This window comes from Sebastes fasciatus, chromosome 1, assembly GCF_043250625.1.
Source record: "Sebastes fasciatus isolate fSebFas1 chromosome 1, fSebFas1.pri, whole genome shotgun sequence".
Taxonomy (NCBI): Eukaryota; Metazoa; Chordata; class Actinopteri; order Perciformes; family Sebastidae; genus Sebastes; species Sebastes fasciatus.
Window position 1 is genome coordinate 21,392,930 of NC_133795.1, and position 13,026 is coordinate 21,405,955.

Genomic DNA, 13,026 nt, shown 5'->3' on the forward strand with positions numbered 1-13,026 from the left:
CTTTGCGCGGAGCTGACACCCGACCGCCCGCCCGCTTGTTCTCTTCCCTCCCCGCTCTCTGGATCGCTGTACCCCGCTGTTGTCTGTCAAAAGCAGCCGGCACCGGCGGCGCGGATGTCCCCAGGGACCGCCGGTACAATAACCTTTTATTTTGATGTTAATGCAATGTACCAGAATTAACGAATATGTAGGTTATTATTACTGACATTCCTGTAATATTACATCACAACGGCTGCTATTAGACGTATGTTTACTACGTGTTCATTTGCATATGGGGCGGGGAAGTGAGATCGGATCACAGGTGGCCACTGAAGACGCATGTGGAGACGCATTCTAATGCCCGGTGTGAACGGACGCACTTAAAGCTGTCCACTTGTGATCGGATCACTGAGGACGCATGTTAATACCAGGTCTGAACAGGGCCTTAGTCTAGCGTGTTAGCATGCTAACATTTGCTAATTACCACAAAACACATGGCAAAGCTGAGGCTGAGGGAATGTCATTAGGAGGATTATAAATTGGGAGTGAAAACGGGTTGGTCAGTCTCATGGTGGTGAAAGAGACATAGTCAGCCGGATTCATCCTCTGGCGAACATGAATGTCTGGACAGAATTTGTAATCAATCCATCAAATAATTGTTGAGATATTTGAGTCTGCACCAAAGTAGCGAACCAACCGACACACGTTGCCATCCATAGAGGCAGTAAAATATTTCTGTTGTTGCAATAGAGAACACATGGATTATTTGTCAAAGAGTGATGGTTGGAAAGTTGCTATTTAATTTGATTTTAGGCCTCTTCTCTAACCTTTCGTTCACCACAAGTACAGCATACACATTCATTAAGGCAACCTTCATTAGCATTTGGGTTGCCAGGGTGACCATGACAAAACACACGCTCGCTTGTTCATCAAGTGTAACTGAAGTTTTCCATTTGTTTAGTTTACTACTAAGGTCATCACAGATTTTGTTTTCCTTCTTCATTGGAAGTGTGTTGGCCGGATTTGCCACACTGGCGCCCTCCGATCCCTTTGTTGCTGAGCCCCAAACTACAGATGCTTTTAGTTCCCATGAGTCTTTACCACTGGCACGCACACACACACACACACACACCAGAGGCTGAGTGTTGGTATATACTGTATGTGTGCGTATGCTTATGTTAGTTTTGGATGTTTTCCCGTTGTGGCTATAATCAGGGGCGTCTTTGACATGTCACAGTTTCCCCACCTAGGCATGACCTGCCCTCAGCCAGGAAACACTGAACAAACCAACTGTGCCCGAATGTGTGTGTGTGTGTGTGTGAGTGTGTTACAGAGAGCAAAGGAAAGAAAAGTGTATAAAAATATTATGTGTGCATATAGGGACCGTACATGTACACATGTATGCATTGGAGCTGTAAGCACAGCTACTGAATGAGTCACATTTTCACTCAGCAGCACTTAATGCACAAATTTAAATGCCATTGTTCACCTGGTAATGTCAAGCAGGTTCTGTAAGAATAACTGACTGTACAAGTGGTTCCCAAAGTGGGTGCCATAACACCCTTGGGTGCCTTGTGGACAGACCAAGGGTGCAGCAAGATTTAACATATTCATTTATTGTGAATTTAATGACGTCTCACCACGTTAAACTGTTCAGCGACACTTACATTAACTACGTGTTATGTTAACATTTTCAAACATATCAAAACAGAAGAAATAAGCAATAAATATCAAAATTAAAATCTAAAAAAAATTAATGTTTTTACTGTATCTGCATCAACAACTTTATGGAGCGCTGACAATAAAAGCAAATTTCTTTTATTTTTTTATTTATTGACTCACTTAGGCCAAACATGTACCGTGTTCCCCAATATACAGAATCGTCTCATCAGACGGTCTCAGTAAATAGGCCAGAGAACATGCCATAACATAGTCATAGATCCAAAAGCAATGTTTTGATGTGAGGGGTAAGAAATAGAGAAGAAAGGAGAAGATGAATAAATAAAGGGAAGAAAAGAAATAAAAATATTAGGGCTGTCAAAGTCAAGCGCATATTTGTTTTAACACCACTAATTTCTTTAATGCATTAACGCAACTTGCGGTTTTTAGGTTGTAGCGGGTTCAGTTTTAAAGCCAGTATATGAAACTACAAAACCTAAGGAATCCATTGGTACCAACCATGCCACACTAGCTCATTGTGAAGGAGGTTAAATAACGCTCCAAACTTGCGCTAAATTTTGGCAACGAAAAACTGTAATGGCCATTTTCAAAAGGGTCCCTTGACCTCTGAACTCAGGATATGTGAATGAAAATGGGTTCTATGGGTACCCACGAGTCTCCCCTTTACAGACATGCCCACTTTATGATAATCACATGCAGTTTGGGGCAAGTCATAGTTAAGTCAGCACACTGACACACTGACAGCTATTGTTGTCTGTTGGGCTTGAGTTTGCCATGTTATGATTTGAGCATATTTTGTATGCTAAATGCAGTACCTGTGAGGGTTTCTGGGCAATATTTGTGTTGTTAATTGATATCCAATAATAAATATATATACATACATTTGCATAAAGCAAGCATATTTCCCCTTTCCCATGTTGATAAGAGTATTAAATACTTGACAAATCTCCAATTAAGGTATATATTGAACAGATAAAGAATGTCCTATTAATTTGCGATTAATCGCGATTAACTATGGACAATCATGCAATAATAGTGATTAAATATTTCAATCGATTGACAGCCCTTAAAAATAAAATAAATAAATTAAAATAAAATAAAACCAACAGACAAAATAATATTAATAATAATAATTTTAAATAAGTGAGCGAAAATAAATTGAGATTTTGGGAAATGCTCATCTCATGGTGTAAGTTGTAATGAATTACTTAAACATCATGAAGTGAGAAATCATGCCTTAAATAACGTGCTCAAGTCCCAAATGGTTTGAGTTTTTTTTTGTTTTGTTTTTTTGTATGGCAGTCTAAAGTGAGGACAAGTTGAGTTCTGTACATGACTTTCAGCTCAGCCCAGCAGGAAGTCCAGGTTCCCCACTCTGCTTTCACCATTTCTGTTATTCTACCGTAATCAACAGCTGGCATTGTCTCTCACGTATGAAATGTTATAACAAACCTAAAGCCAAGACAAACCACTGAAATTGTATTCTAATGGGAAAAAAACAAGTGGATGATAAAATCTGATCTCTCCATTCCTGCACGATTGAACTTTTTGAAAGGTGAAAGGCGTTGCATTGGTGTTGTGTTATGAAGTTGTGAAGGTTCGCGGGTGCACACGTTTGAGGAGCAGCAGGCCTTAACCATAACACCTACATGCCTACATGCTTAACTTTATCCTAACCTCATTCAGATCTCAAACCTAAAGCTTAAACATAACTTTGAACTATGGCTGTCAATCGATTAAAGTATTTAATCGTGATTAATCGCATGATTGTTCATAGTTAATCGCAATTAATTGCAAATTAACATTAACATTAAAAAATGTGTATTGCTTCAAAATGTACTTTAAAGGGAGATTTGTCAAGTATTTAATACTCTTATCAACATGGCAGTGGGAAAATATGCTTGCTTTATGCAAATGTATGTATATATTTATTATTGGAAATCAATTAACAACACAAAACAATGACAAATATTGTCCAGAAACCCTCACAGGTACTGCATTTAGCATAAAAAATATGCTCAAATCATAACATGGCAAACTGCAGCCCAACAGTCAACAACAGCTGTCAGTGTGTCAGTGTGCTGACTTGACTAAGACTTGCCCCAAACTGCATGTGATTATCATAAAGTGGGCATGTCTGTAAAGGGGAGACTCGTGGGTACCCATAGAACCCATTTTCATTCACATATCTTGAGGTCAGAGGTCAAGGAACCCCTTTGAAAATGGACATGCCAGTTTTTCCTTGCCAAAATTTTGCGTAAGTTATTTAGCCTCCTTCATGATAAGCTAGTATGACATGGTACCAGTGGATTCCTGAAGTTTTCTAGTATCGCAATGGCCAAAACTCACATGCTGTACAGAATGTAAAGCCCCTTGAGGCAAATTTGTGATTAGTGATATTGGGCTATATAAATAGAATTGACTTGACATACACACAAATATTAGGAATACATGCCTTACCTACATAATACATTATTATACGTGTAAGCTGAAACATGCACGCTCAGAGGACTACAGTAGAAATACTGTAGTCTAAATGTTTTAGGGAGGTTTGAGGGGCACACACACACACACATTGCATTGCCAGGAAACACTTTAGTGAAACTTAGAACTTAACTTCATTGCCTTCTCACTCCTCTGGGTCATTCCTTCACCTCAAGGCCACATATCTCTCTTTCTTTCTCTCTCTACAGATGGAAGCGTTTCCAAACCTTACCGTCGGGCATGTTACCGTCTCTACCTGTCTGCTGCTCCAAACTTTCTAGTGTTTCCTCTGGCCGGTGTTTTCCTAAGTAAGTGCGTACAAAGGATAAAATATCTGACCAGCTGCAGCTGGGGTAGGGGTTGTGGGAGGGTTATGAAATACATGATATAGAGAGCTGATTATAACGCGACTGCCAAGATTATGGGGCATCTGAAAAAAAAAACAATTTGGCCAAAAACCAAGATGGTGATGGCCAAAATGACGAGCTTGAGTCTTCAATGCGGCAGTCTGCAAAAAACAGTGGGTGACGTCATGGTGACAACGTACACTTCTTATATACATGGAGGGTCTAACATAAAGATGCTATTGGTTGCATTATGGGAAACGTACGGCCCAGCGTTTGTAGAGTCAGTTTGGGTCAAATCAAGATATCTTGGTCTAGGTCTAAAATAAATGGTTAACAGGCAACAACAGCTGTCAGTGTGTCAGTGTGCTGACTTGACTATGACTTGCCCCAAACTGCATGTGATTATCATAAAGTGGGCATGTCTGTAAAGGAGAGACTCGTGGGTACCAAAATTTAGCATGCATTATTTAGCCTCCTAGCCTTTAGCTAGTATGACATGGTTGATACCAGTGGATTCCTTAGGTTTTTCTAGTTTCATATAATGCCAGTATCTTCACACTTCTCTAAAACTGAGCCCGCTCAATTGCGTTAATGCGTTAAAGAAATTAGTGGCATTGAAACAATTTTGCGTTAGCGCAAATCATCATCAATCACCCTTCATCAGCAAAAAAAAAGAATGAAAAATATATTAAAGTACCACTCGCACTGTTTTCCTAACCAGCAGAAATGAGTAGAACTCACTTGTCTCTTGAGTGCCCTGCGTGCGTGCTGTATGTCACTGCCTAAACAGCAGAAGTCATATTATGTTTCATGACCATACACACCCTCACATACAACATGTGTGCACACAGACACACACAGAGCGTAGACATGCGCTCTCTCTTTCTCACATTCACACCCAAACACACACACACACACACGTAGAGCAGCTGTGTGGGTTAGATCATCAGTTTGTACAGCAGGCTGGTACCCTGTCCTGCGTCAGGAGGTGTTAGTAGTAACATTAGCCAGGGGGGTGAAGGAAGGAAGAGCCAGGCACTGCAAATGGAGGAGGATGGAGAGAGTAAAAGAGAAACAGAGAGAGAGAGAGTGAGGTGGAGTGTTAGCATAACCTAAGGCTTAAACGTGTCATTTCTGATGTTGTTTTAGCCCCACCATTTAAACACTCAGGAAATCAGGCTGTCTTAGCAGGAGACCCACTCTGTCATCACACACTCAGACGCCCTTTCCTCTCCTCTTGGATTTCCACATCGTTTTTGTTTTTTGCATCTTTCGCACTTTTCAGTGCTGATCCATCATGTTATCACCTCACCCACTCTTTGGCTGTTTTTTCTTATTTACTCTTCTTCTGATCACTTCGGTCTTCCATCTCTTCTCTTTCTCTGTTTCTTTCATTTTGTCTCAGATAAGAACAAGTGTTGGGTTTGATGACACTAGCTGACACAACAGGATTTAGACAGGGTTGACCACGCCAGACATTATGATTAGTGGTTTTATTTGGCATCCGTCTTGATTTAGTTTGAATGTGAGTAATATAAATTGCTGGAAGGTGCTTCAGTGTGGTATTTTTTATTACAATATGCTGCCTTTTAATCCTGTTACATCAAGTTTGGCAGCCATATCTGTGCTGGTGTCGCTGGTCAGTGTTATTACTCACAACTATTATGTAGCAACACAGTCTCACGGCAGTTCATGAAATAGTCACAAAATGTAATCTATTTGATTCGTGTACATAGACACAAATTTCCCTTTTTTTTCACGACGCTCAGCGCGACGTTCAACAACATATTTTCATTCGTTTTCCTACGAATGTCCAGCAACACGTGACGCACGTGTCAATTGTTTAGGCAACAAAACTGCAAAGTTAGCTTGAAGAAAAGATTGACTTGGTTAGGCTTAGGCAACAAAACTACTTAGTTAGGTTTAGGAGAAGGTCGCGGTTTGGGTTAAAATAACTCCAGAAGTGCTGTAACTTAGGTACAGAAGTTAGGGGACAAATAAATCAACTTTGACTTGTGGTTTCACACGGAACACGAATGCCAGCCTCCTGGGTAAACAACCTGTATTTTTGACCCACCCATCCATCCCGACCTCCTCTTCATTCGCCGCTCTTTATACTTCCTGGTTCATAATTACGTTGATTACATACAAATTGATTTTGTGCTGACCATCACGAAAAAAAATTGAAATTTGTGTCTATGTACATTAAATTTTGTGACTATTTAACAAACTGCTGTGCTACTGGGCTGTATGTAGATGTAGTTTGGGGGAGCATCTTTTATTGTGCCCGAATAGACTTTGGTGTAATGCTGACTTGTCTATACATTTCCTGCACAAGCTGCATGATTTAAATCATCTAACTATTCAGCCATGACATTGAAAATCTTTTAGATAACACTAAGCTACGCTTGCTGTACTCCAACACAACAAACTCTCACGTTTCCACCATCGATGTATTCCTCTATTCCACCGTTCAACACGTCACTTTGCCAGATTTCACAACGAGTCTTATGTTGTCAGACACTTATAATAACAACCAGAGCCTGTCATGGTAAAAACAAGCACTTCTAGTGGATGTAAATGACATGCCAGCTTGCCCCATTAGCAACATATTGCAGCCTGTGAGCAGCTGCCATCTACAGCGCTCTCCCTCAATACTGGACCAATTTCAGAGATTGTTGTCCCTATTAGTCAGTTAGACACAAAGACATGGAAAATAGGGTCCAGGTTGAAAAAACACCAAGTTACCCTTTAAAGGTACAACAAGGTGTAGGGCAACCTGTACATGTATGGAGCTTCAGGGGTGAAGCAAAAGAAGTCCGCAAAGCACTCGTTGCTGCTCGAGCTTATTGCTCTGAACAAACAGGAATAACTGAAGGCCACTCAGAGAGATGAGTGTATCAACATGTTGTTCAGCTGCTCTCTTCTCTCATCTGGATTTTAGCACCTGGACAGTCAGAGGACACTAGTTAGAGAGATTTTAGTGAGTAAATCAAAAGTAAACATGGGGAGTAGGGGGGTCAAAAATAGGATTTTGAAAAGAGAGGGGGACATATACATCCTTTCCCCAAACAATAATACTAGCTTGTTGCGAAGGAGGTTAAATAACGCTCCGAACTTTGGCGAGGAAAACCTGACATGGTCATTTTCAAAGGGGTCCCTTGACCTCTGACCTCAAGATATGTGGATGAAAATGGGTTCTATGGGTACCCACAAGTCTCCCCTTTACAGATATGCCCACTTTATGATAATCACATGCAGTTTGGGGCAAGTAATAGTCAAGTCAGCACACTGACAGCTGTTGTTGCCTGTTTTTTATGCTAAATGTGAGGGTTTCTGGACAATATTCGTCATTGCTTTGCGTTGTTAATTTATTCCAATAATATATATATATGTATATATATATATGTATATATATATACATACATTTGCATAAAGCAAGCATATTTGCCCACTTCCATGTTGATAAGAGTCTTAAATACTTGACAAATCTCTCTTTAAGGTTAATTTTGAACAGATACAGAATGTGTGATTCATTTGCAATTAATCATGATTAAATATTTGAATCGATTGACAGCCCTAGTTTGAATACAACAGTAAGAGTGGCCATGTGTTCACATTACCTGAGAAGGGACGATGGGTTCATGCTCACGGCCCACTGACCCACCAGGACGACCCCCATCTGTCAACATTTATAAACTTTTGAATCTAATCTGGTGCACTTTTATTTGTATTCAAGATCCCATTACCATACAAGCAGCATGTGGTAAGTAAAGTAAATTGCCCCTGAATCTAATCTAAAACTGCAATCATCTGTTACAGGTCGATTTAATGGCTCCTGTGCTAATAACATTTCTTCTTAATGGCTCCGTCCCTCAAGAAACAACTGTTTCAAACCAGGGGCCATGTGGAAACAAGGTGCTCACACACTCTGGTGAGACCTTCGCTGACTTTTTGCCCTGTTGTGGGAGCAGATGAGGGAACAGACACACAGCACATAAACACGTACACACTTTACTATGTGTCTTTGAGGAGAGGCAGGGCCATCACTCACTTGCTTTTTGCATGTGTGTGTGTGTGTGTGTGTGTGTGTGTGTGTGTGTGTGTGTGTGTGTGTGTGTGTGTGTGCTCCCATGAGTGCGTAAATATGTCTGTGTGTATGTGCATGGGTGAGTATAAATACATCCTTCACCTTTGTTTTCTTTGCACTTTCTCTCCTATGGGATACTGTTAAAAGTGAACCAACACACACACACACACACACACACACACACATCTTCATACACACAGTGTAGTAATGCGGGCAGGATGGCGGAGTGGCAGCCATTATTTATGTCTGCTTTCTTTAGCGAGGTTTCTCACAGGAACAGGAGCCGAGCAGGAATCCAACGCTTCCTCTGAGTCCACCATTTATCACTCTTTATTAATACAAAAACACACACATAAAGGCACAAGACATAGACACAGTTGCAGACCAGACAATTACACATTAACAAATATGCGTACACACAAAAAATAGACACACTATTGCATGCTGGGTTCAGAAAATACGTATTTATGTTTTACTCTCACTTCACTTCATCGCGGAGGAAGGCAGAATGTTGATATTGAACATTCTGCAAAGCCTCAGATTACATTCCGTCAAATGCCAGTGTTTTTTTTTTTTATATTAATTATAATTTCGTCGTCACATGACATGTGATGCGCACTGCAGCGTTCCAAAAGTTTAATTTTTTTTAGCTACGCCCCAAAAAATAGACGCTTGGGAACGCATACGCACCACGACAACGTCGCTCTCGCATTTGAGCATGTCAGCCACGCGTCTACATTGAGAACACTGGATTTGAGGGTGCAAAAATCGTGGCATGTGTACGGCCCCTTAAACACCCATCCACAGCTTTTCTCTTTGCGTTACTACAGAAAGCACCCGCTTCAACTGAACAGAAATTGAGCTGCAGAGAATAACAAAGAACGGTGTTTCATGGAACACATAGACTGGATTTTAGTCCATTACATTTATCTAAAGATAGATGAAGAGTTTAAAAAAAAAAATCAAACAATAGCGACTTACAAATTTAATTGAATTGACTTCAACACCACAAAAGCCTCAAATATTCTGAAAGCTAAATATAGCATGGTTTTTCAAAATAGCGATTTCTCTCTTGTTGAAACATTTTCGCTGAGGGTGGTCTCACGGCAGTTCGTGAAATAGTCACAAAATTTAATCCATTTGATTTGTGTACATTGACACAAATTTCCCTTTTTTTTCGTAATGCTCAGCCCGACTTTCAACAACGTATTTTTCATGCGTTTTCCTACGAATGACCTGCAACACATAACTGTCAAACAGATGAAATTGAATCAAGTTGGCACATTTTAAGTCTGGAGCAGAGGCAGACTGCTGGGACTTTTGTTAGATTCCTGGCAGGGTTATTCAATGCTAGATCAAGGTCATAGATGGGAAATGGTATCTGTGTGTGTGTGCGTGTTGTCAGGTGAGGTCACTGCAGGGAGTACAGCATCTGAGCGACTGCAGAGGAAATAGCAGTGGCTAGACCTGACGTTACCCCACTCAGCCGCGTCTCATAACTCACCGCTGAAGTATTATTGTAACTGTTCACATTCAGCATCAATCTGAAGCCACTGATTTCATTTCCTCACTAACGTTCAGGTCTCAACCAGACTGCTGGTCCAGAAAACTCCACTTGACCTTTTAGTTTTCCCTTTCACGCCCTTCATTTTGTTTCTCTCACAGATTTGCCCTTTTGCTTTCACTGTACTTCTCTCTCTCTCTCTCTCTCTCGCTCACTCACACACACACACACACACACACACACACACACACACACACACATACACACACACACACACCATTTCTTCATCAATCATCATCCATTAATCAGGAGTGATTGATTGTGTCCACAGGCTGTGACTCAGGAATCAAAGGGCTACAGAGGATAAATTAGAAAAACACAAAATAATAACAGGAACATTTACTCCGGCCTGCACTTCTTTCATGCCTGCCAGGAAAGTTCATTTTGACATAATTTGAAAAAATGAAGGAAACTAAGCGAATTACAGTAAATGTGAATACTGTATGTCAACTGTTCTCTGAATGTCAGTAAGTGTAATATCAACAGTTTGTGTTCTTTCTGTCTTCCTGAACAGTATATGGACAGTGTGCCATGAGTTCCCATTCTCTAAGCATGTCGTAATATTATTAAAGATTTACACACACACACATCATTGGCATAATGCATTCCCTAGCCCCTAACCCTAACCTTAATCATCATTACCAAATGCCTTACCCAACCCTTAACCTAACCCCTACATGATGGCAAACGATGGGACTAACACATTATCTTCTCAAATCATTCATGCAGAAATACATGACATACTGTGACTGTCTGAGGGCTTCAGCAGGAAGCAGCTGAATAGCTGGATGACTTTGAACAATCTGTGGAGGCAGCCATGCATGACCCTGCTTACTCTGTGGCCCTGGAGTCGCTGCAGAACTGGGTGTCCCTTTGTGACCCCTTTGAGACAACTGCAACATCAATATTGCTGTATTGATGTGAAAGGGCTTATTTGTACTGATGGATGCACAGAGAATTATCAGCCAACTCTGCAGGTCTGAGGTCTTTTAGCCACTAACTTAGTCCAATAATTTGGTTTAATGGCCAAAACATGTACCATATGGAGTCTGAGCCATGTTTCAACCTATACAGGCAGCTGTTTTCAATGAAAAAGCTCTGATAAACCAACACGTGCCCAGCACCAAATGGCAGACAGAAAATGTTAGCGACAAGAAAAGAAAGTTGAGCAACAAGTAGCTAAACACCAATATATTTTTTATCAGGAATTGGTAGAGACCAAACCAGAGCTGATTATTGGACTTAAATGTTTCAAATGGAGTCCACTTGTTGCTCCATGTAGGCAATTGTTATTAACTTGTTATGTATAGTAACTTTACTAAGTGATAAGGAAGGTGAATGTGAATTGTGTGGTGTTATTTTCCATTGCAGTTTGTCAATTGGTTTATGTTTTGTCTTTTTATGATTGGGCAACAGTAAAAATCCTTTCAATAACAAAATAAAAAAGTCATGACATTGCAGTCCTCTTCAAGGAGCCGGCCGCCATGTTTCTACAGTAGCCCAGAACGGACAAACCAAACACTGGCTCTAGAGAGGGCCAGTCGCGTTTTCACGTTTTCGCGTCGGCCACCATAGTTCTCCTCATACACATGGGAGAAGTTTCAGTTGGTTGCAATCTGCAACCTCACCACCACATGCCGTGAGATCCTTCTCTGTACATTTAAGTAAAATGAGCAATAACACAGTGTAGAAATGCTGTGTTACAAGTAAAAGTCCTGCATTCAAAACTTTACTTAAGTAAAAGTACAAAAGTACTAGCATCAAATTATACTTAAAGTACCGAAAGTAAAAGTACTTATTATGCATTTATGCATTTCAGAGTAATATATTTTATGTGATTGGGTTATAGTTATTCATGCATTAATATGTTTATCACTTTAATGTTACAGCTGGTAAAGGTGGAGCTCATTTTAATTAGTTTATACACTGCTGGGTAGCTTAATCTGTAATAATATATCACCATTTATTAGGCCTAGTTGATTTATATTTTGAATTAATAATATAAATCTGCAAAGTAACTAATGAAGTGGAGAAACAAGTACAATATTTGCCTCCAAAATGCAGTTGAGTTGACCTATAAAGTAGCATAGGAGAGGTATAAAGGTATACAAAAATTATAAAAACAATAATAGAGATATAAAAGATACAGAGTGAATGGGTGAACATAGTGTATACAGTCTGTCAATAAATAAATGTAATATGTACATTTGTGCAGTCTATAAAGTGGTATATATGATGTACTAATTAAATAAATACTTTGAAATCCTTGGTAAAATATTTTGGATCTACATTACATAAATAAAAATAAAACACATTTTTAAATCCCCTTATATTTTGAATTAATAATATAAATCTGCAAAGTAACTAATGAAGTGGAGAAAAAAGTACAATATTTGCCTCCAAAATGCAGTTGAGTTGACCTATAAAGTAGCATAAAATGGAAATAGGCTACCCAAGCTATAACTCAAAATTGTATTCATCATTATAATACATTCCATATATAAAACTTAAAATAATAAATACATTCTTGGTAAAAAAATATGTTGGATCTACATGACAAAAATAGAAATAAAAAACATTTTTTAAATCCCCAAGATTAATAACCACTCTGTGTCCAAGCGGACCTTTTCTTCGCCGATCCTTTTTTTCTGATCGGACAGGATTCGGTGCCGGACAAATTCCGTTGACATTGCTGAGGAGGAGGTGGGGACAGGACATAGTGATGGGAATTATGGCTCTTTTTAGTGATCCAGATCATTTGGCTCAGCTCACCAAGAAGAGCCGGCTCTTTTGGCTCCCAAACGGTTCTTCATTTTACCACTTCTGCCTTTTTATAATTCAGCCAAATTTAGCGCCGTTTTGACCTATGATTAGTATGTGTG